The sequence below is a fragment of the Eumetopias jubatus genome, unplaced genomic scaffold, assembly GCF_037043125.1.
Source record: "Eumetopias jubatus isolate StellerSeaLion01/CBP00866 unplaced genomic scaffold, mEumJub1_p1.0 scaffold_9, whole genome shotgun sequence".
Lineage (NCBI taxonomy): Eukaryota > Metazoa > Chordata > Mammalia > Carnivora > Otariidae > Eumetopias > Eumetopias jubatus.
In genome coordinates this window covers 95,696,020-95,719,897 of record NW_028274815.1, presented here as the reverse complement: position 1 = coordinate 95,719,897, position 23,878 = coordinate 95,696,020, and the positions used below count along the sequence as shown (strand labels likewise).

Sequence of the window (23,878 nt, the reverse complement as noted above, 5' to 3'; positions counted from 1 at the left end):
ATTTTGGCTATTGTGGACATTGCTGCTATAAACATTGGGGTGCATGTGCCCCTTCGAATCACTATGTTTGTATCTTTTGGATAAATACCTAGTGGTGCAATTGCTGCGTCGTAGGGTAGTTCTATTTTTAACCTTTTGAGGAAGCTCCATACTGTTTTCCAGAGTGGCTACACCAGTTTGCACTTCCACCAGCAGTGTAAGAGGGTTCCCCTTTCTCCACATTCTCGCCAACATCTTTCGTTTCCTGAGTTGTTAATTGTAGCCATTCTGACCGGTGTGAGGTGATATGTCATTGTGGTTTTGGTTTGTATTTCCCTGATGCCGAGTGATGTTGAACATTTTTTCATGTGTCTGTTAGCCATCTGTATGTCTTCTTTGGAGAAATGTCTGTTCATGGACAGTGACTCACGTTTCAGATTTACCTGTCTACCCATGCTGTGCATTGACATCACCAGTGTCCCAATATGTACTTTCCCATCATCAGATTTTTCTTTGTGAATTTGGACTAAATAGTTGCTGTTGTCGCGTCTGCAGCTGGACAGCTGAATTAAATTAGTGGATTGAATTCTTAATAAAACAATTGCAAGAATTGATTTTACCAATATATATTAGGCATCCAATATGTGGCCAGTTGGACAAGATGCTGAATATACTGACATCAAAAGCACTGGTGTTGTCCTCATTAGAACCTTGTTCCACTTGTGGGCTGTCAATCAGCAAAGGATTTTGTTAGAAGTGTAGAATCTAAGGCCCTACCCCAGACCCAGGAGTCAAAACCTGCATTTTAACGAACCCCCCCAGGTGATGCATGTGCACATTCCAGTTTGAGAAACACTAGTCTGGTGGATATTATTCTGTTAGTTTTATTCGTAGTGATAATAAGAGAGATACCAACCTCTTTATCATAGTGTGTGTGTGTGTGTGTGTGTGTGTGTGTGTGTGTGTGTGTGTGTGTACACGTATAGAAAAGATGAGACTAGGTTAGCACTGAAACACTGTGCCCAATTCTGGTCACATAACCTAAATCAAAGCAGGATTGTAAGAATACTCCAAGGCACCCCTCATATACTCATTACCTGGGAACACTAGGGAGGAGTAAAGGCCCCAGAGGCTGGTGAAGGCACCTGCGTGCCCAAGATAGAGGAAATAGCCTAAGATGTCTTGCTCTGAGTTTATAGCAAAAAGAAAAACATTGGTTGGGTTTTCCAGTAGCAGATTCAGAGACAGGATATGAATGCCAATAGTCTATTTGGGAGGAGATCACAGGGGGCTCAGGCAGGAGAGTAGGGGAGTGGGACAGAGAAGGGAAGGCAGCCTCTGGGTCTTGGTCTTGGGAAACTGTGTAGTGAGTATCAATGCTGTCCCTCCAAGGGGGAGGAAGCTGGGGTATTTACACACTAGGTGTCAGTCACCCTGCTCTGAGCTCGTCTGGCCAGAGCATCTGTAAGCCGTGGGGAGAGACTTCTAGGTGTTTTCAGTAGAAAGTCATCAGAGCCTACAAGAGCGGTGGCCTCCGAGGGTTATGGGCAAGGCACTAACCAACACCTGCTGGTATATCCAATCTGAAATCATGAGGCCAGGGTGCCTCTGCAGACCTGTGCATCAAAGCTCCAGTTCCTGATGAGGAACAAACCACCCTTTTGCATTTTAAACAAGTTTCAAAGCCTCAGTGATTCATCATCTCAGAGTTACTAATCATCTTCACAAGACCAAAATGACTGAACCTTCACATTTTCTTAAAAAGTCCAAATTCCCTTCTCATAATCCCAAGCTGTCTTCCTTCCCTAAACTAAATATATGCGCTCAGAGGGCCTTATCATACTCAACTTACAGAAAATAAGTTGTTAATGGTCTATTTCAAAATTTTCACTTTAATGTTGCAAGTCGTAGATTCATGCTTCCTCTTTAGTTCCTTTGCCTTTGGATCTTTACTCCATGCATTCTAGTGGGTTTTCCGTGGTTTTGCTTTTGTTTCAATTAAAACTGAAATTCTGCATGCAGCAGTTAGTGCTCCCAGAGGCCATGTCAGCGTCCCCATAAGTCAGCACTTCTTTAAGAGTTTCTGCAGAACACTGCTTTGCTGAAATAGTCATCGGTGAAGAGTCCTAGGGCAGCAGGTCTGTGGAATTCTGCACTCTCCGTTGCCTTCCTGGTGACCCACGCTGCACACCAGCATCTTCAAGCTCCTGAGGAGCCCACTGTGACCTTGTTTGAGTGAATGCTTGGCCTGGTTTCATTGGATGCTGCCAGTGTTATCTGGGCAGTCACCCTGTTTGGAAAGCCCTCCTGCTCACATCTTACACTGCTGGTGCTGAGCAAAAAACATCTGGGGAAATGCTAATTGGAACACATCCCTGGACTCTCTTGTGCATTTGAACTTGATAGGCGCTTGGAATGGGTTGAGTCAGAAGCAGCGGCACGCGGGAAAATTACAGCTCAGAGCTTACTTCCTTTTTTGTAATAGGGGAAAAAAAAAAAAGAGAACACTTCCTTAAATATAAACTGATGTTTTGGAATGAGGAGGGCCTTCTATTCCCTGGCAGGCAGCTGAGTAGATTCGTCAAAAAAGGTGCACTGCCTGGGGGAGGCGCCACTCTGCTTGGCAAGGCCCTGGCCTCAGGGAGTGAGGAACATCATTCCATCCTTCAGCCATGGCAGGATGTCTTATTTGCTTTGTTTTATCAAGGCCTGCACCAACCAGCTGATGTATCGCTGGTACTAGGTTCAACAAATATAAGTCCCTATCGGCAGAGTAGTAGATTGGAGGGTCTCCGTGCCCTCAAGAAAACTTGTCTAATTGCTGTGCTGTTAACTCCAGGCTCAATATATGAATAGCACCCATCAAACTGCTCTTTTACTTCTGTTTTTCCCAAAATGAAGATAGCTGTTTTGACTATGGGGGAAAAGTATGCTTATTGCTGAAAAATTGAAAAATATAAAGAAGGAAGAGAAGATTACCTGTATTTTACCACCACTAATTGCTCCATCTGGAAATGAGCCCTGTATCTATGTGCTAAGGCATCCAGAATCTGGCTCTGTCTGCTGTATTACATAAATCCATAGATAAAGATATTATAAAAATGGGCTCAGGGAATACATGCTGTTTTGCATCTTTTCTTCCACTTAATAATTTATCACTATATTGATATATTGACATATATATAAACATATAACAGAATCACCATTTTAAAATTTATTTTTGAGTTGGAGTTGGCATATAATGTTATGTTAGTTTCAGGTGTACAATATAGTGATTTGACAATTCTATACAATACTCAGTGCTCACCACAATAAGGGTAGCTATCATCTGTCCTTATACCACATTATTATAATATTATAGACTCTATTTCTTATGCAGTGCTTTTATTTTCAGGACCTTTTTATTTTACAACTGGAAGTTTGTACCTCTTAACCCTCTTCACCTGTTCCACCCATCTGCCCACCCACCTCCCCGCTGACCACCATCAGTTTGTTTTCTGAATTTAAGAGCCGCAGAATCACTATTTCAATGACTGTGTAATATTCTAGTTTATTGCTGTACCATACTTTAACCAGTGCCCTGCAGTTAGCCATTTAGTCCTGGTTCACTATTATGAATGATGCTGCCAAGAGCATCCTTTGCTATATATCTGATTTTTTCTTTGGGTCAATTCCTAGAATTAGAACCATTGACTTCAACAGTTTTTGTACATAAATTGATGTTGTATACATTCAGATTGGCTTCCAGAAAGGGTGAGTCATTATTCTCCTCCAGGGCTTATAGAAAGCCCAGTGAAGCTCAGTAGGAAGCGGGGGTGGCAAAAGAGAAGTGAATGTGACAATATTCATGCCACTGCACTCTTGAGAGGCACAGGAGGCCAGCTTGCCATCAATAAGAGAGCGAGCCAGAAGAGGCGTTAGAAATTCATCGATTCCTTCATTTTTTTAAAGCTTTTTATTTAAATCCCAGTTACTTAACGTACAGTGTAATATTAGTTTCAGGTGTACAATTTAGCGATTCAACACTTCCATACAACACACTGTGTTCATCACAACAAATGCGTTCCTTAATCCCCATCGCCCATCTAGCCCATCCCCCTGCCCACCTCCCCTCTAGTAACCATCCGTTTGTTCTCTATATATAGTTAGGAGTCTGTTTCTTGGTTTGCCTCTCCTTCTCTCTTTTTTTCCCCATGCTCATCTGTTTTGTTTCTTAAATTCCACATATGAGTGAAATCATATGGTATTTGTCTTTCTCTGACTGACTTATTTCGCCTAACATTATACTCACTAGCTCCATCCATGTTGTTGCAAATGGCAAGATAGCATTCTTTTTGATGGTTGGGTAATATTCCATTGTATATATATATATATATATATATATATATATATACATCTATTTAATGCTTGAGGAAACTGAAGTCCGGAGAGGCTAAGGAACACCCATCCCACCATGCACACACAAGGCCTGGGACCCACAGTTGGCAAGTGTCTTAGAATGGATGGCCCTCAAAGACAGAGATAATAAAAACTTGAGAGATAATTTTCAGAAGTGAAAACTATAATTCTCATACAAATACTTAAGGACCGTGTGTCAAAGATCAATTTAACTCATTAAAGAAATAATCAACAGGATGTTAATGCCAATTCCAGATGGCAGAGACTGGTCAGTAGTCATGGGACAAAAGAATCCCATGTTGAACCAGCTCTACTATCTGCCATTAGCCAGCTCTGTGTGTCTAACTTTGTAAGGTTAGATGTAAGCTTGAGACCGTTAATATTCAACAATCTTGTCACCTTGAAACAATTGTAATTTCATATGGCTCAACCTAATACAAAAGTGGCTAAAGATGTCCAGGGCAATAAAGTTAAAATCTTTTTTATCTTTTCTGCCAAACAAATACCATTTGCAACTTACCAATCTTCCACGTGTTCTGCATCTGACTGTATGGAGTCTGGGCTTTCATCAAAAGAAAAGAGTCAAACAAAATGACATTCCAGGTGACCCTTAGGTAAGTTTATTATCCAGTGTCCAACTATGACTTTGAAAGGGAACTTTTTTGGCATCAAGTTTTGCACAGTTTTGTTAACTGTAGGAACAAACCCTTTGTGGCTGAACTGATTTATGGATGAGATTGATCGCAGTGGTAAATCCACCCAAAGCTCCATTGGCCTTGGAGTTCCTCTGAATGCTTGAAGGCCAAAGGGGCACCACACTCAGGTTTTAGTGCATATTTCCCATGGCAATGAGCTTCAAGCTTCATGTTTCCCAGGGACCTGGGGGAGAAGTACCTGCTCAGGATGCAGGAGTCTGCTCTTGCCAGGGTTCCAGCCATGGTCAAGGTAGAATGCCTTCCATGAGAGCCCTGTCACACCTGGAGAGAATGCTAGGTGGAACCCAGGAGGCCTGAATGCCTGCTGGTCATCTCGCCAGCCCCCATTTTGTAAACTCCAAGATGCTAGTCCCCACACAGCAGGTTTGTCACTGACAAGACAGCAAAACAAGCCAACTTACAACCTCAGGCTTCTCCAACTTGAGCTCCAGAAGACACGGATCAGCACATTTCAGTTTCAAGATTTACTGATTTCCAAAATGTGTCCTCTCTGAAATCATTTGCATGCTACAGTCAGTAGTGTGTCATAGTTATAATTGGCAGCTTTTTTTTTCTTGATGGCATATAAAATAAGAGTGTGCCTTATAATTAGTAGTAACTTTAATTTGATGGAGCACACTGTATTTTTGTTTTTCTTCCCTATTGCAGACCCAGAGCCTGATGCTTAAACATTTTGTAAAAACATAAAGAAAAAAATGCAAAATCAGATTTAAAACACAAATGCTGAAACTAACCAGGGCTGCAAAAGACTCTTAGAAAGAACCCTGTGCTTTGTGGCCCTTCTACCATTGAGCTTGTTATTTAACCTTAAAACTCAAAGCCACGAGCAGTAATATGGTGATAATCTGTGACTTCTGAGTCATTGAGAAATCTAACACAATACTGGCCTCAGACAACTGACCAAGTAAATTAGGACCTCATCAGAATGATTGCTCAAGATGCAGCCATACACGTTGCTTCCATATTTCATATATTGAACTACAGACACTGTGTGTCTCTTTAAAAACTTCCCCCGCTGCAGGATACACTAAATTTAAAGTTATATCAGTGTTTGCAGAATCATTTCAAATATGGTGAAAAACAAAACTCAAAAAACTCTGGGCTCAGCCTCTAGAAGTTGAATAGAATGAGCAGCATCTATGCCAGTGTGGTCCTCCCAGACCCTCACGGCCTGTGTGTACTTGGTGTTGATTGTCTGGTGAGGCAGAGCCAATTTGGGCTTCTCTTATGGGTCAGTAGAAACAGTTTACAAATTCGTCATTAGAGGGACCATGTTTTAAAGCCAATGGCTTCTGCTCCGTGAGAGCTTAACGGTGGATCAGAATACAGTGTATTCCAATGTGCAGCTATATAGATGGTTGTTGGTGGTAAATAATTGAAAAATCTTGAGCAGTGCCCTTTAGTGCCTACCACCATGTCAGTGACTTCCCCACCATGTCCAGCTGAGCTTCTCATGGACTGGCTGGAGTGCCACCCACTCCATGTCCTGATTTAGCCCTGGTCTAGGAGGAAAATGAACAGGGAAGTTACCAAGAGGAAGGCAGAGGAGGAAGAGCACTCATTCATTCAACAACTCATGTGTGCCAGGGACTGGCCTGAGCTCCAAAGATATAGCAGGGAGCAAAAAGACATGGTTCCTACTCTGGGATTTACATCCAGGTGGGGGCGTTTGAGAGAGCCTCTGGCTCCAGGAATAACCCCACAGGCAGAACCATCCACCTCAAATGGTGAAAGAGGAGAGCCAAGAGTGAAGGCTGGGGGCTATCTTAAGTCAGGTTCCCCAGAAATAGGTGCAGAGCTAAAGATTTTCATGAAAGTGGCTTATCAAGAAGTGCTCCCAAGAGAAACCCATAGAGGAGTGGGGCAGGGAAGGAGGTCAGACAAGAGTCCAATTTCAAGCAAAGTCCCCTTGAAGATAACTTTGGCTCCATCTTAAAGGGAGCTTGGGGACAGTATAGGTCTTCTCAGCTGTCTCCACCAGAGGAGAGGGAGCTGGGGCATTTATACCTCATCACCCACCTGTCATTGGTCAAGGACTGACTCTGAGGGTCCTTCTTGGTCCCTGTGCACCAGACAAAGCAGGTTCTGGCTACCTGAGCCATGCTTTGACAAGGGCCTTGGGGCTGGCTGTGTAGGGCCAGGTTCCCTCCTCCTGACCACTCTTGGGAAGCATTAGGGGCCCCCTCTGGTGGAAACACTGGTCTTGGGAGAGGCCACTGTGCTGCCTGATGTTTACAGGGGTTTTCAGATCTGAGGAAGCTCCAAGAGGCTAAAGGCTATGAAAACCTTGTCCATCAATATCTTGAGGTGGACCCAGAAGGTACCGATGCACACAAAGCACACCAGGTCCTGAATTTTCTGGAAATCTCCTAATTTCAAATGTTTCTATCCATTTTATGAATACTCGTGCTTGTTGGACCCCAAGAAGCCCCATCGAATTGATGTGCCCCTAGGGACATAGCATGTGGAGGTCTTTCTCATGGACATTGTACAAAGACCTGTGTCCCCCAACACATACAATGAGCCAACACATCCTGCTACCTTAATCCCACTCTGTACTTCTAGTACCCTCTGAACCAGGCCTCTGACTTTTTTGTTATGGGTGGGCAATGTAATTGGTAAGCCCTCTCCCCACCAGCAAATACTAAAAATGCACATCTGCTATGGACTTTGTCTGCATCACCTCAGTGCACTCTTAAACAGGCCCAAGAAGCAGCCCTCAGCATGTTCTCAGCTCACAGATGAGGAAATTTAAAGAGTCAAATGATTTATTCAAGGACACAGTGCTTGAAGCTGCAGCGCCAAAGGAATTCCAAGCCAGTCATTTAGCCAAATTCTGCTTTTAGATATTAGATTTGTTCACTTGTGTTTGTTTCCTCTAAATACTGATGTTTAGGAAACACAATTCAACTGAGTAAACTTGAAGGTCTAATTGGCCCACAATTTCTGAATGAGGCAGCACCTTGTCCAGCAAAAAGAAAGGAGCAGTATAAAATGGAAGACATGCATAGGAAAAGGGAGTAGGGACAAGGAAGTCATCAACAAAAGAAAGGTTTGTTTCAGGCTGGTCACCTTCCTCCGGGGGAAGGGCAGGGATCTGTCCTTTAGTTTACTTGTGTTGATTAGGAAATTGCAGACTGGTTTAAAATACCATTCCTGGGCGCCTGGGTGGCTCAGTCGTTAAGCATCTGCCTTCGGCTCAGGTCATGATCTCAGGGTCCTGGGATCGAGTCCCACATCGGGCTCCTTGCTCTGCAGGAAGCCTGCTTCTCCCTCTCCCACTCCCCCTGCTTGTGTTCCTGCTCTCGCTGTCTCTCTCTCTGTCAAATAAATAAATAAAATCTTTAAAAAAAATAAATAAATAAAACTTTAAAAAAAAATAAATAAAATAAAATACCATTCCTGGGAGAGTCTACAACTGGAGTTAGGTTAGGCATGAAGTCCTGGTTTGTGACATGGGGCTTTGCACAAGGGACTCCATTTGGGGCCTAGTATTTCTATTTTTAACACTATTCTTTTCTACTTTGAGCTAAAAACAGAAAGTTATTCACATCAAACCATTCGTTTCACTTTACCCAGAGGAGGGTACAGGGGTGGGTTGCATATTACCTTTCTCTCTGTGTATGTGGAGGTATTTTTTCTCTCTTAACTCCAAAGTAGAAAATGGAATTAAAAGAGAATGAATATTGTTTTTAGTAAATAGGAAGTTTCTGGCTGTGATTAGGGGATGTTTTGAATCATCAGGGCTAAGATGGACTTTTGCAAAAATGCTATTGAGTTCATCTGCTCTCCATTTGGAATAAAAAAAATCGAGGGCAGAGTTCTATCCCCTGCCTCACAGTTCATCCCCAGCCTCTGGGCATGTTTGAAAGTGGCAACCCTCTGGCGCATTCCTTGGCCTGGAGAAGGCACCTTGAGGCAGATATAGCCATCTCAGAGTGTGGGGTTTAGGGATTTGGGGAACCCAGCATGGACCGAATTTGAGTTCTCCCTCCCCTCCTTGTCCTGACTTCATACCATACATAAAATTACACTTCAGATGAATTAAAGGCGTACTTATAAATAAGTACATTATATGTAAATAGGCAAAACTATATGTAAGTCTCAGCAGAAAAGAAAGGAAACTTTATAACTTCAAGATAAGAAATGTCTTCCTAGGGGCACCTGGGTGGCTGAGTTGGTTAAGCTTCCGACTCTTGATTTCAGCTGAGGTCATGATCTCAGGGTCCTGGGATTGAGCCCTGAAAAGGCTCCATGCTCAGTGTGAAGTCGGCTTGGGATTCTCCCTCTAGCACCCCCCCCCCCCGTCACTCTCTCTCTAAAATAAGTAAATAAATCTTGCTGCGGGCAGAGCAAGATGGTGGAGGAGTAGCAGACCTGGATTTCGTCTGGTCTCAGGAATTCAGCTGAATAGGGATCAAACCATTCTGAACACCTACGAACTCAACAGGAGACCGAAGAGGAGAGTAGCAACAACTCTCTGAACAGAGAAGCGACCACTTACTGGAAGGTAGGACGTGTGGAGAAGTGAATCCGAGGCGATATTCAGGAAGATAGACGGCGGGGGAGGGGGCCTCCGTCGGCCACTTCTACCAAGTGATAGAACCGCGGAGCCCAAAATCAGAACTTTTAGAAGTCGGCTCCGCTGAGGGACGTCACTCTAGTGGCTAAGCGGGGGGGTGAACCCTCGCTGGGACAGCGTGGTCTCAGGACGCTTGGGGTCACACAAACCTGGGGGTACCTGAGTGCAGCAGAGCTCCTGGGTATCAGAGCAGGGACGCCAGCTGCAGAGACGGAGCCGAGGCGTGGGCTCTCAGCTCAGGGTTGCCATAAACTGTGATCAGTGGCACAGTTGGGCCACTGCTCCTCCAGCAGGGACCCAACAAGTGGCAGATCCGGGAGACTCCCCTTCCTCCCCCGGGAGGAGGGGCATGGGAGCGCACCACAGGGATCTGCTGGGTTTGGAGACTCCACACTGAATTGGGTGCCACAGATAGAAATGCATGGTCACAGGCCGGGTGACCATGGAGTGCGGCCGGAGACCGGGGAGATGGGAGTGACTGACTGCTTTTCCCTGGGGGTGCAGTGAGGAGCAGGGCCCCGAGTTCTCGACTCCTCCGGGCAGAGATTGGGAGGCCACCATTCTCACTCTCGTCCTCCAAAGCCATATGGAAAGCTTGCAGGGAACAAAAGCTCCCGAGAGCAAACCCGAGCAGATTGCTTAGCCCGGACGGCAAGGGTGGGGCAATTCCGTCTCCGGCAAAGACATTTGGGAACCATGGCAACAGGCCCCTCCCCCAGAAGATCAGCATGAACAGCCAGCCAAGACCAAGTTTATCGATCAATGAGAACGGGAGAACTCCAGCACTAGGGGAATACTGCACATAGAATTCATGGCTTTTTTACCATGATTCATTAGTCTTTCAAAGTTAATTTTTTAACTGTTTTTTTTAATTTTTCTTTTTCCCTTTTTCAACCAACATCTTATCAATCCCTTTTTTAAAAAAACATTTTTATTTTTCATTTTAAAGTCATATTCTATCCGTTCATAATAGTTACCCTTATTTTTGGCATATATATATAAGTTGTTCTCTCTTTAAAATTTTGAGATACAGTTTCTTCTAACAGATCAAAATATACCCTAAATCACTAGTGTATGGCTTTGTTCTAGTCTCCTGCCTGATCACATTCTCTCCCCGTTTTTTTTTCTTTCTTTTTTTTTTAAATTCTCTTCTTTCTTTTTTCAAACACATTATCAATTCCTTTTATAAAATTTTTTATGACTTTCATCTTTACAGTCATATTACACCCCTTCATTGTATCAACCCTTATTTGGTACATATATAAGTCTTTCTTTCTTTAAAATTTTAGGAGGCACTTTCTTCCAATAAACCAAAATACACCCAAAATCTAGTGTGTGGCACTGATCTATGCACTAGCCTGATCATATTTGATCATATTCTGCTTTTATTTGTTTTGTTCTGTTTTTGTTTGTTTTTATCTTTTTCTTTTTCTTTCGTTTCTCTTTCTTTTTTCTTTCTTTCCCTTTCTTTTCCCCTGGTTTCAGGTCTTTTCTGATTTGTTTAGAGCATATTTTCTGGGGACATTGTTAACCTGTTAGCATTTTGTTCTCTCATTCATCTATTCTCCTCTGGACAAAATGACAAGACAAAAAAAATCACCTCAACAAAAAGAACAAGAGGTAGTACCATCTGCCAGGGACCTACTCAATATGGCCTTTAGTATGATGTTGGACCTAGAGTTCAGAATCATGATTTTAAAGATACTAGCTGGGCTTGAAAAAAGCTTGGAAGTTATTAGAGAAACCCTTCCTGGAGAAATAAAAGAACTAAAATCCAACCAAGTCGAAATCAGAAAGGCTATTAATGAGGTGCAATAAAAAATGGGGGCACTAACTGCTAAGATAAATGAGGCAGAAGGGAGAATTAGCGATACAGAAGACCAAATGATGGAAAATAAAGAAGCTGAGAAAAAGAGAGATAAAGAACTACTGGATCACGAGGGCAGAATTTGAGAGATAAGCAATACGATAAGATGAAACAACATTAGAATAATTGGGATCCCAGAAGAAGAAGAGAGAGAGGGGCAGAAGGTATATTGGAGCAAATTATAGCAGAGAACTTACCTAATGTGGGGAAGGAAACAGGCATCAAAATCCAGTAGGCACAGAGAATCCCTCTCAAAATCAATAAAAATAGGTCAACACCCCAACATCTAAAAGTAAAACTTACGAGTCTCAGAGACAAAGAGAAAATCTTGAAAGCAGCTCAGGAGAAGAGATAGGTAACCTACAATGGTAGAAACATTAGATTGACAACAGACCTATCCACAGAGACCTGGCAGGCCAGAAAGGACTGGTTTGATATCTTCAGAGAACTAAACGAGAAAAATAGGCAGCCAAGAATACTATATTCAGCTAGGCTGTCATTGAAAATAGAAGGAGAGATAAAAATCTTCCAGGACACACAAAAACTAAAGGAATTTGCAAACACGAAACCAGCCCTCCAAGAAATATTGAAAGGGGTCCTCTAAGCAAAGAGAGAGCCTAAAAGCAGCATAGACCAGAAAGAAACACAGACAATATACAGTAACAGTCACTTTGCAGGCAATAAAATGGCACTAAATTCCTATCTTTCAATAATTACCCTGAATGTAAATGGGCTAAATGCCCCAATCAAAAGACACAGGCTATCAGATTGGATTAAAAAACAAGACCCATCCATATGCTGTCTGCAAGAGACTCATTTTAGACCCCAAGACACCCGCACATTGAAAGTGAGGGGGTGGAAAACAATTTACCATGCTAGTGGACACCAAAAGAAAGCTGGGGTGGCAATCCTTCTATCAGACAAACTAGATTTTAAACCGAAGACTGTAATAAGAGATGAGGAAGGACACTATATCCTACTTAAAGGGTCTATCCAACAAGAAGATCTAACAATTGTAAATATCTATGTGCCTAACATGGGAGCAGCCAATTATATAAGGCAATTAATAACAAAAGCAAAGAAACACATTGACAACAATACAATAATAGTGGGGGACTTTAACACCCTTCTCACTGAAATGGACAAATCATCTAAGCAAAAGATCAACAAGGAAATAAAGACTTTAAATGACACACTGAACCAAATGGACTTCACAGACATATTCAGAACATTCCATCCCAAAGCAACGGAATACATATTCTTCTCTAGTGCCCATGGAACATTCTCCAGAATAGATCACATTCTGGGTCACAAATCAGGTCTCAACCAGTACCAAAAGATTGGGATCATTCCCTGCATGTTTTCAGACCACAATGCTTTGAAACTAGAACTCAATCACAAGAGGAAAGTCGGAAAGAACTCAAATACATGGAGGCTAAAGAGCATCCTACTAAAGAATGAATGGGTCAACCAGGGAATTAAAGAAGAATCAAAAAAATTCATGGAAACCAATGAAAATTAAAACACAACTGTTCAAAATCTTTAGGATGCAACAAAGGCAGTCCTAAGAGGAAAGTATATAGCAATACAAGCCTTTCTCCAGAAACAAGAAAGGTCTCAAATACACAACCTAACCCCACACCTAAAGGAGCTAGAGAAAAAAACAGCAAATAAAGCCTAAACCCAGCAGGAGAAGAGAAATTATAAAGATCAGAGCAGAAATCAATGAAATAGAAACCAAAAGAACAGTAGAACAGATCAACGAAACTAGGAGCTGGTTCTTTGAAAGAATTAACAAGATTGATAAACCCCTGCCTAGACTTATCAAAAAGAAAAGAGAAATAACCCAAATCAACAAAATCATGAATGAAAGAGGAGAGATCACAACCAACACCAAAGAAATACATCAATTCTAAGAACATATTATGAGCAACTCTATGCCAGCAAATTAGATAACCTGGAAGAAATGGATGCATTCCTAGAGATGTATCAACTCCCAAAACTGAACCAGGAAGAAATAGAAAACCTGAACAGACCTATAACCACTAAGGAAATTGAAGCAGTCATCAAAAATCTCCCAAGAAACAAAAGCCCAGGGCCAGATGGCTTCCCAGGGGAATTCTACCAAACATTTCAAGAAGAATTAATACCTGTTCTCCTGAAACTGTTCCAAAAAATAGAAATGGAAGGAAATCTTCCAAACTCATTTTATGAGGCCACCATTACCTTGATCCCCAAACCAGACAAAGTCCCCATCAAAAAGGAGAATTACAGACCAATATCCTTGATGAACATGGATGCAAAAATGCTCACCAAAATACTAGCCAATAGGATCCAACAGTAAATTAAAAGGATTATTCACCATGACCAAGTGGGATGTATCCCTGGGCTGCAAGGCTGGTTCAACATCCGCAAATCAATCAACGTGATACAATACATTAACAAAAGAAAGAACAAGAATCATATGATCCTCTCAATAGATGCAGAAAAAGCATTTGACAAAGTACAGCATCCTTTCTTGATCAAAACTCTTCAGAGTATAGGGATAGAGGGTACATACCTCAATATCATAAAAGCCATCTATGAAAAACCTACAGTGAATATCATTCTCAATGGGGAAAAGCTGAGAGCTTTCCCCTTAAGGTCAGGAATGTGGCAGGGATGTCCACTATCACCATTGCTATTCACCATAGTATTAGCAGTCCTAGCCAAAGCAATCAGACAACAAAAAGAAATCAAAGGCATCCAAATCAGCTAAGAGGAAGTCAAACTCTCACTCTGTGCAGATGATATGATACTTTATGTGGGAAACCCAAAAGACTCCACCCCAAAACTGCTAGAACTCATACAGTAATTCAGCAAAGTGGCAGGATATAAAATCAATGTGCAGAAATCAGTGGCATTCCTATACACCAACAACAAGACAGAAGAGAGAAAAATTAAGGAGTCAATCCCATTTACAATTGCACCCAAAACCGTAAGATACCTAGGAATACATCTAACAAAGAGACAAAGGATCTGTACTCAGAAAACTATAAAATACTTATGAAAGAAATTGAGGAAGACACAAAGAAATGGAAAAACGTTCCATGCTCATGGATTGGAAGAACAAACATTGTGAAGATGTCAATGCTACCTAGAGCAATCTACACATTCAATGCAATCCCCATCAAAATACCATCCACTTTTTTCAAAGAAATGGAACGAATAATCCTAAAATTTGTATGGAACCAGAAAAGACCCTGAATAGCCAGAGGAATGTTGAAAAAGCAAAACAAAGCAAAGCCGGCGGCATCACAATTCTAGACTTCCAGCTCTATTACAAAGCTGTCATCATCAGGACAGTATGATACTGGCACAAAAACAGACACATAGATCAATGGAACAGAATAGAGAGCCCAGAAATGGACCCTGAACTCTATGGTCAACTCATCTTTGAGAAAGCAGGAAAGAATGTCCAGTGGAAAAAAGACAGTCTCTTCAACAAATGGTGTTGGGAAAATTGGACAGCCACATGCTGAAGAATCAAACTGGACCATTTCCTTACACCACACACAAAAATAGACTCCAAATGGTTGAAAGACCTAAATGTGAGACAGGAGTCCATCAAAATCCTAAAGGAGAACACAGAGAGCAACTTCTTCCACTTCAGCCGCAGCAACTTCTTCCTAGAAACATCGCCAAAGGCAAGGGAATCAAGGGCAAAAATGAACTATTGGGATTTCCTCAAGATAAAAAGCTTTTGCACAGCAAAAGAAACAGTCCAGAAAGCCAAAAGACAACCGACAGAATGGGAGAAAATATTTGCAAATGACATATCAGATAAAGGGCTAGTATCCAAAATCTATAAAGAAGTAATCAAACTCAACACCCAAAGAACAAATAATACAATCAAGAAATGGGCAGAAGACATCAACAAACATTTTTCCAAAGAAGACATCCAAATGGCCAACAGACACATGAAAAAGTGCTCAACATCACTCAGCATCAGGGAAATCCAGATCAAAACCTCAATGAGATACCACCTCACACCAGTCAGAATGGCTAAAATAAACAATAATAATCGGGAAATGACAGATGTTGGTGGGGATGTGGAGAAAGGGGAACCCTCCTACACTGTTGGTGGGAATGCAAGCTGGTGCAACCACTCTGGAAAACAGTATGGAGTTTCCTCAAAAAGTTGAAAATAGAGCTACCATACGATCCAGCAATTGTACTACTGGGTATTTACCCCAAAGATACAAATGTAGGGATCCGAAGTGGTACTTGCACCCCATTGTGTAAAGCAGCAATGTCCACAATAGCCAAACTGTGGAAGGAGTCAAGATGTCCATCGACAGATGAATGGATGAAGAAGAAGTGGTATATATACACAATGGAATATTATGCAGCCATCAAAAGAAATGAGATCTTGCCATTTGCAATGACGTGGATGGAACTGGAGGGTGTTATGCTGAGTGAAATAAGTCAATCAGAGAAAGACATGTATCATATGACCTCACTGATATGAGGAATTCTTAATCTCAGGAAACAAACAGGTTTGCTGGAGTGTTGGGGGGGTGAGAGGGTTGGGGTGTCTGGGTGATGGACATTGGGGAGGGTATGTGCTATGGTGAGCGCTGTGAATTGTGCAAGACTGTTGAATCACAGATTTGTACCTCTGAAACAAATAATTCAATATATGTTAAGAAAAAAAGAAGAAGAAGAAGATAGCAGTGGGGAAGAATGAAGGGGTGTAAATTTGTGGGGGAGACGAACCATGAGATACGATGGACTCTGAAAAACAAACTGAGGGTTCTAGAGGTGAGTGGGTGGGGAGATGGTTTAGCCTGGTGATGGGTATTAAAGAAGGCACGTTCTGCGTCGAGCACTGGGTTTTATGCACAAACAATAAATCATGGAACACTACATCAAAAACTAATGATGTAATGTATGGTGATTAACATAACAATAAAAAATTTAAAGAAAAAATAAAATAAGTCAATAAACCTAAAAAAAAGTCTTCCTAGACAAGGGTCAATAAACAGGAGCCATAATGAAAAATTTTTATTCTATTAACATTAAATGCTTAAGGAAATACAAAGACAAACAAAAAACAGTACAAGAGAAAATCTTTTAAATATTTGAGACAAGAGGTGCATATCCACAACTCTTGCAGTTTAATGAAATAAACCAAGAAACCCCAAGATGAGCAATAGATTAATGAACAGGCAATTCTTCAAAGGAAGAAATCCATATAACAACGAAAATATAATCTCTGCAAAGCACATTAAAACAATAAGAAGCCACTTATACTCATCAGATTAGCCAAAGGTTAAAAGTTTCATAAAATCAAACACTGACAAGTGAGGGGGACACTTTCAAAGATGGTGGAGGCAGTATAGTTTGGCACAGCCACCAGAAGAGCCACATAGCGCCATCTCATAACCTCTTACATGATTGAAGCTCAGCATTTTCTGTGAGGTTTCACGCAGTACACAAGGGTGTTAAACACAGTACTGCTTGTGACAGTAAAACACTGGAAATGACTTAAGCGTCTGTCAAAATAGAATGGATACATGGTATATCCCCATGTGGTATATCCCTAGGGTGGAAAACTATTCCCACTTAAAATGAATGAACTAGGCAGAATGGCTAAAATTAACAAGTCAGGAAACTACAGATTTTGGTGGGGATGCGGAGAAAGGGGACCCTCTTACACTATTGGTGAGAATGCAAGCTGGTGTGGCTACTCTGGAAAACAGTATGGAGGTTCCTCATAAAGTTGAAAATAGAGCTACCCTATAGCTCTACTAGGTATTTACCTCAAAGATACAGATGTAGTGATCCGAAGGTGCACCTGCACCCCAATGATTATAGCAGCAATGTCCACAACAGCCAAACTATGGAAAGAGCCCAGATGGCCATCGACAGATGAATGGATAAAGATGTGGTCATCAAAAAAATGATATCTTGCCATTTGCAACTATGTGGATGGAACTAGAGGGTCTTATGGTAAGCGAAATAAGTCAATCAGAGAAAGAATTGGCATATGATTTCACTCATATATGGAATTTAAGAAACAAAACAGAAGAACATAGGGCAAGGGGGAGAAAAATAAAACAAGATGAAATCAGAGAGGGAGACAAATCATAAAAGACTTTTTTTTTAATTTGAATTCAATTAGCCAAGGTATAGTACATCATTAGTTTTTGATACAAAGTAAAAGACTCTTAATCATAGGAAACACACTGAGGGTTGCTAGAGGGGAGGTGTGTGGCGGATGGGGTAACTGGATGATGGGCATTAAGGAGGGCACGTGATGTCATGAGCACTGGCTGTTATATGCAACTGATGAATCACCAAACTGTACCTCTGAAACTAATAACACACTATATGTTAATTAATTGAATTTAAATAAATTTTTTAAATGTAAAAAAAAGAAAGAATGAGCTAGGGCTTCATGTATCAATGCGGATAAATCCCACATTTCATTGAGTAAAATAAGGGAACCAAAGGACAATACATCAGTATAATTCCATTGGGTAGAAAAAGCACAGAATGGTGTGCACAAAACTAATAGTGGTTACCTCTGGGTAGGTGAAAGACTTCTGGATGATGGTTAAGGGACATTAGCTTTAATGACAACAATTTATGTTTTTCAATGAGAATGTATTCATGTTTTTTGTTTGCTATTATAATTAAATTTCAAAAATATAAATGGAAACACCCCGGAGGATGTGGCACACAAAGTTTAGAAAACAAACAAAGAAAAGGGTTCTGAGGTACCCCACCATCATTTTCTAGACACTCCTCTGCAAGTGGAAGGAAGAAGCCTTCATTATTTTGTTTGTTTCTATGGTGACAGCTCCTGGGGGCAAAGATCATCTCAAGGTTGATAAGGAACCCATTATTTTCCAGACTACTTTAGAAAAGCCCCAAACATGGGATGTACCCACCAGACCATGAGGCTCCCCTGGCTCAACAGAAATAGACAGGAGAGGGATTGTTTGGGTGATGTGGTTTTTCATGACCTGGAGGTAGGTCTAATCCCACAGGGCTGATGGGGGCTGTAAAGGCACATCACACCCCAAGGCCAAGCTGATGCACGAGGGGAATAGAATTCCAGAGCTGAGAGCAAAACACTTGACTTTTCCCACACCCTAGGTTTCAAGTCTTCGCCATATCAGCAACACATCCCCTTTTCAAACCACAATAACATTCCTGAGTTTGACTTGCCATTTGAAGAGCGCTGTATCAGAACTTGCTCTGTAAACACTTTTTCCTTTTAATTCCACTTGGCCTTCAAGAGAATTTTTCTCCTTTATCTAACCCTAAAAGAAAGAACACAAGATTTGGAGTGCCTCTCTTTTCCCTCCCTCCAGCTTCCCGGGCGAGCAGGGATGGCATCAAGACTTCTGTCCCTGGTTGGGGAAAATTGGCGTCTAGGGGGCAGATGTTGAGATTAGAGACTTCTGGGCAGCCGTCAAAGGAAGACCGGATGCCACAAACACGGGTCTTTTGTGATCCAGGTCTGCTCCCGGTAATGAAATGGCCTCTTTCCAGGCTAGGAGGTATCTGCATCTATTTGAAGCGTCTTCAGGTATCACTCTGCTTTGTGGCAAAGCTCACAATTAATAACAAGGTTCAGGACCCAACCAAGCAGGGAGAGGGGCGCGCTCAGGTGGGATTTGAAGGCAGGTCTTTCTGAGCCCAGAGCCGGTGCCCTCACCACTGGTCCACGCTGCCGCTGCTGGCACTGTGGCCCCTCACAGGAGGTTCCCGCCTCCGGGGAGATTACCAGAATGATTACAAAGTGGTACAAATTGGTGTAGATCCCGCTCTAGCCTGGGACGCTGCAGGCCCCACCTTGCCCAGGCCGAGCCCTAGGTGTGATCTCAGAGGGGAAGAACCCGGGCCTTCCTACCCTTGGCCTGGATGCCAACTGGCATGAAAATCACCCAGGTGAACAGTTCAGGTTCCTGGCACTTTGGTATGCACAAATGCTCACCTGGGAGGGAGAGGGGTGAACAGAGGTTTCTGAGTAGAATGAGGGAGGGGACCCAGAGACCCCACCCTGGACTTGCCTGCCTTGTCTATTTACTGGTTTGGGGCCTTCCTCACGACTTGTAGTTTTCTGGAACTGATACAGATGCTGTGTTTTTGGTAGAACCACTGTCTCACTGATTTGGTGGCCCTGCACCCTGGTGTCCTGTCTTGCTCCGATTGCTCTGAATAAGAGCCGCTTGGTCCCGTGGCCGTCTTCCCAAGTGTCCACACACATCCTGGGCCAGCAGATAGGGTTGTGAAGAGCAGTGCTTGCATGGCAGATGCTTAAGCAGCCCCTTCCCTGTGTTACAGGAATTCTAGACAGCTACGGGGATGTGGTGGGGTCTTGGGTTGTGTAAGTGGATTTGGAGAAATTTCGATTGCGACACCAACTTTGATAAAGCGCTTAGGTTGAAAGTCCTGTTGTCTTAAACACGAGAAAGCTTAGCTTAAAATTGCTCCCCCTCCCTTTGTGGGTGGCAAGTTATCTCTGTTTAGCCTCAAAAATAAAATGTATTAAGAGCATAAAGGATGCGATCAAACATCTGCAGGTATCAAAACCACAAACACACACAAATGTATCTGGGAAAATTTGGGAAACATCTCAAATCCAATCATTGACACCAGGGCAGACCTTGGGGAGGAGCAGATGTTTGGGGATGACTTTGGCGGGTGGAGGGGCCTGGTTGGTGTAACAACAGATCATTCAGAGAGTCTGTGCCCTCAGGTGGGTGGGCTGGGGCAGAATGGAGGGTGACAGGAGGGTCTCATAGTCCTGCAGGCAGGGGGCCCTCTGTCCTTGTACACCTCCGTGTCTCAGGCGTCACTGCACATCCCTTCTGCATTACAGATCAATGGTGGTGTTCATGATTTGCCATCTGAGTGCGGCTGAGTGAGAACCACAATTTCTAGGTTCTTTGTGTTTGGTTAGGTACACAGAAGGAAGCAAGTGTGGCGTGTGGAGGCCTTGAGACACTACTGAAGGTGTCAGCAAGGCCAGTATCAGGAGGAACAGTCTGGCCAGAGAAGATCAAGGGCTTCTCCTGGGGAAGGCTATGTTTACGTTCACATTAATATGGTGGCCGTGAGGGTGACTGAGGGTGAACAGGCTGATTGTGTCTAGTGACCTGTCTCCTTGCTGGGGTTGGGAACTCTTTGTCCTAGGTTTGCCCGAGGCTGTGGGTGACCCTCCTGTGTGTGGCTCTCCTGCCCAGGACTATAGCCATGGCCCAGAATGGGAGGGTGACCCAGCCCAGATTGGGGGGTCTTCAGCACAGACACTCAGACTGCCTTTGCTCACCCCACTCACGCCTACCTTCTCAGTCTTTCCACCTCCTTCCATTTTCATGCCCATCCACCCCTTTTTCTTTTTCTAATAATTTTGATTACAAATAAACATACAGAAAATCACATATACTGCTAAACACACGTCTCTCAGCTCTGTCAAACCTTATAATTTTGCCATTTCATTTTAAGAAATAAAATCTCATAGTGGTTGAGCCCCTTGACCTGTGAACGTCTTCATCCATTCTCCTCCAGAGGTAACCATTATCCTGGACTAAGATTATAACCCCCATATCACACATTGGAGTTGTCTATCTATGTGTATATTTATAAACACTATAGTATTGTACAGTTTTGAATGGTTTTCAATTTTATATACTGGATGTAACCCTTTTCAAGTTTGTTTTTTTATTTTTATTTTTTTATTTTTTTTTTGCTTTTATGAGAAGTTTTTGAGCATTACTGTTTATATGTGTGTTGATACCTATAGCTCTGGTTCATTAATTTTAACTGCTACGTAGTATTCTATACCTCAGTTTACCCATTCTCTTACTGATGGACATTTAAGTGCTTATAATTTGGGGTTTTTTTTTTTTTTTTACAAATAATGGAGAAGAAATATTCTTATAAAGGTCTCCTTGCACCCATGTGCCTGGATTTCTCTAGAGTGTGTATCTAGGAGGTCTGTGTGTCTCTGACTTTATAAGACATTGCCAAATTGCTCTTCAAAGTGAGCTCTACAAATAACACTCCTCTAGCAGCATTTGGGGTTCCTGTTTTCCCACATTCTCAAATATTGTCAGACTTTTAAATTTTTGCCAGTGAGATATATATAAAAGGGATCTCCTGATCATTTTCTCTTCCAGGTCCCCAGTGCTTCTAGAATGTTTGCCTATAGCTTGCATCCCAGGCACGCACAACAGGGATGGATCAAGCATGGAGGACTTGGCTGGCCTCCCTTCTTCTGACCTCCAAGCATTGGGAGCATGTAGAGCTATTTGCAGGGACCCCTTCTCCATGTCCACCTTCCCCTCAGATATTCTCTCCCTGTCACAGGGCTTTGGAATGCCAGCCCATATGCTAGTGACTTCCAAATGTATAAATATCTCTATACTGAATATCAAAAACCACTTACCAAATTTATTTGATGGCCGATAAGAAAATCAAGACATAACTGACCTAATATCCAATTCAATTTCTTCCTCAAACTTAATCCTCCCCCATTTCAGTCAATGGCACTGCCATCTACTTATTTGATAATCAAGTCAAAAACTTAGGAGTTGTATTGATTCTTCTCTTCCTACTGCTCCTATATGAAGTCCATCAACTTCTATCAATTTCTGTGTTAAATTGTTCTCGGATTTCCCCCCTTCTTTCTAATTCCCCTGCTAGCACCTTGGTCCAAGCCACCTGGCCCACTCTTGCCTGCATCCCTTCTGTTGCCTCCAAACTGGTGTTGCTGTTTCTCCTCTTGCCCCTACAAACCGTCTCTAGCCAGCAGCCAAAGTGATCTTTTTAGAACATAAAACCAAGAAAATGTCTTCCCCTCCTAAAGCCCTTTGATGATTCTTAGTGTAGAAAACTCAAATGTATGGGTACTGTGATCTAGAATGCCAACGAGCTCTGGTCCCTGTTTGCCTCTCCTGCCATGTGCCTTCCCAGACTCTGGGACTTTCTCTGTATGGAGGGATCTTCCCTTGATCTTTTCATGGCTCCTTTGTTGTTCAGGGCTCCATCACTTCCTCAAAGATCCACCGTCACCATCCCATCCCACCTAGCATGGTGGCCGCTTAGCTGCCCCCTATAGCATCACCCTGTTCTGTTTTCATCCTGGCACTTTTCAGCACTCAGGGCTGTGGTCTGTACTCCACTGGACTATCATCTCTGCGAGAACTGTCCACCTTATTCCGTGCTTGTAGCGCCTGGCATGAAGTGGGTGCCTGTAAAGGTTTGTTGAATTAATGAATGAATAGATGGGGTCAACAGTTTAGAAGAGCCTGTAAGCTCAGATGAAGTTTCTGCCAGCGCCTGGGTGGGATAAATCTGCTTGAGGCAAGACAACACTTATCTTTAGCTAGAATAGTGATTTTCAAACTTTATAGCCCGAGGATCCCATTATCCATTAAAAATTATGGAGGACCCCAAAGAGCTTGAGTTCACATGGATCACAGCTACGAGATGCTCGCTGTATTGGGAATTAAAATGGAGAAATGTTTTAAAAATATTTATTTTGAAACAATAATAAATCTATTACATGATGACGTAAGTAACACTTATGTAAAAAATAACTATGATTTTTTTAAAATCAGGGAGCAGTGACACACTTTGAGAACAGCTGCTCTACACATAGAGGGCCTAGTTAGCACCAGGAAGGATTCTGTTGGATGAGTGATTAGGTGGGCTCAGGAGTTTAGATCAGCCTTCAGGGGCAGATGTAACCTCTCCCCAGGTGTGTGGGTAGAAGATACAAGTGTGCATGAGCCTTCTGCAAGAGAAGGGCACATCTCCCTCTGCGTTCCCCCTATACTTCACCCACTCCCCACCCCAGGCAGCCCTCTCTCTTCCCTTTCCTCGCACAGTCTTCTTTATCAAAAAAATAAATAAAAAGCAAAGAATAGTATGAGTAAGCTTAATGTCTGGAAATTGCAAACTATATATGTCTTTTAAATATTCTTATTTCTGGGGCATCTGGGTGGCTCAATCAGTTAAGCATCTGCCTTCGGCACAGGTCATGATCTCAGGGTCCTGGGATCAAGCCCCGCATCGGGCCCCCTGCTCAGTGGGGAGTCTGCTTCTCCCTCTCCCTCTGCCCCTCTCCCCCCCCACCCCACCCCTACTTGTGCTCTCTCTTTCTCTCAAATAAAATCTTAAAAAAACAAAAACAAATACGCTTATTTCTGTAGCCAGAACAATGATTGTATAAATTTTAATTCAGGGAATTCCTCTTGAGTTTTGATTTTGACAAAATGAATGTGGAAGCCTGGTTTTACCAGGATTTGTTTATTCCTCTTTGTATGTTGAGAA

The 23,878-nt window shown here is 42.5% G+C and overlaps 1 protein-coding gene across 2 annotated transcripts in view; it reads left to right on the top strand.

The window, feature by feature from the left end:
- RIN2 (Ras and Rab interactor 2) overlaps positions 1–23,878 on the top strand; it is a 239,885-nt gene that overhangs the window by 153,152 nt on the left and 62,855 nt on the right. The window lies entirely within an intron of this gene.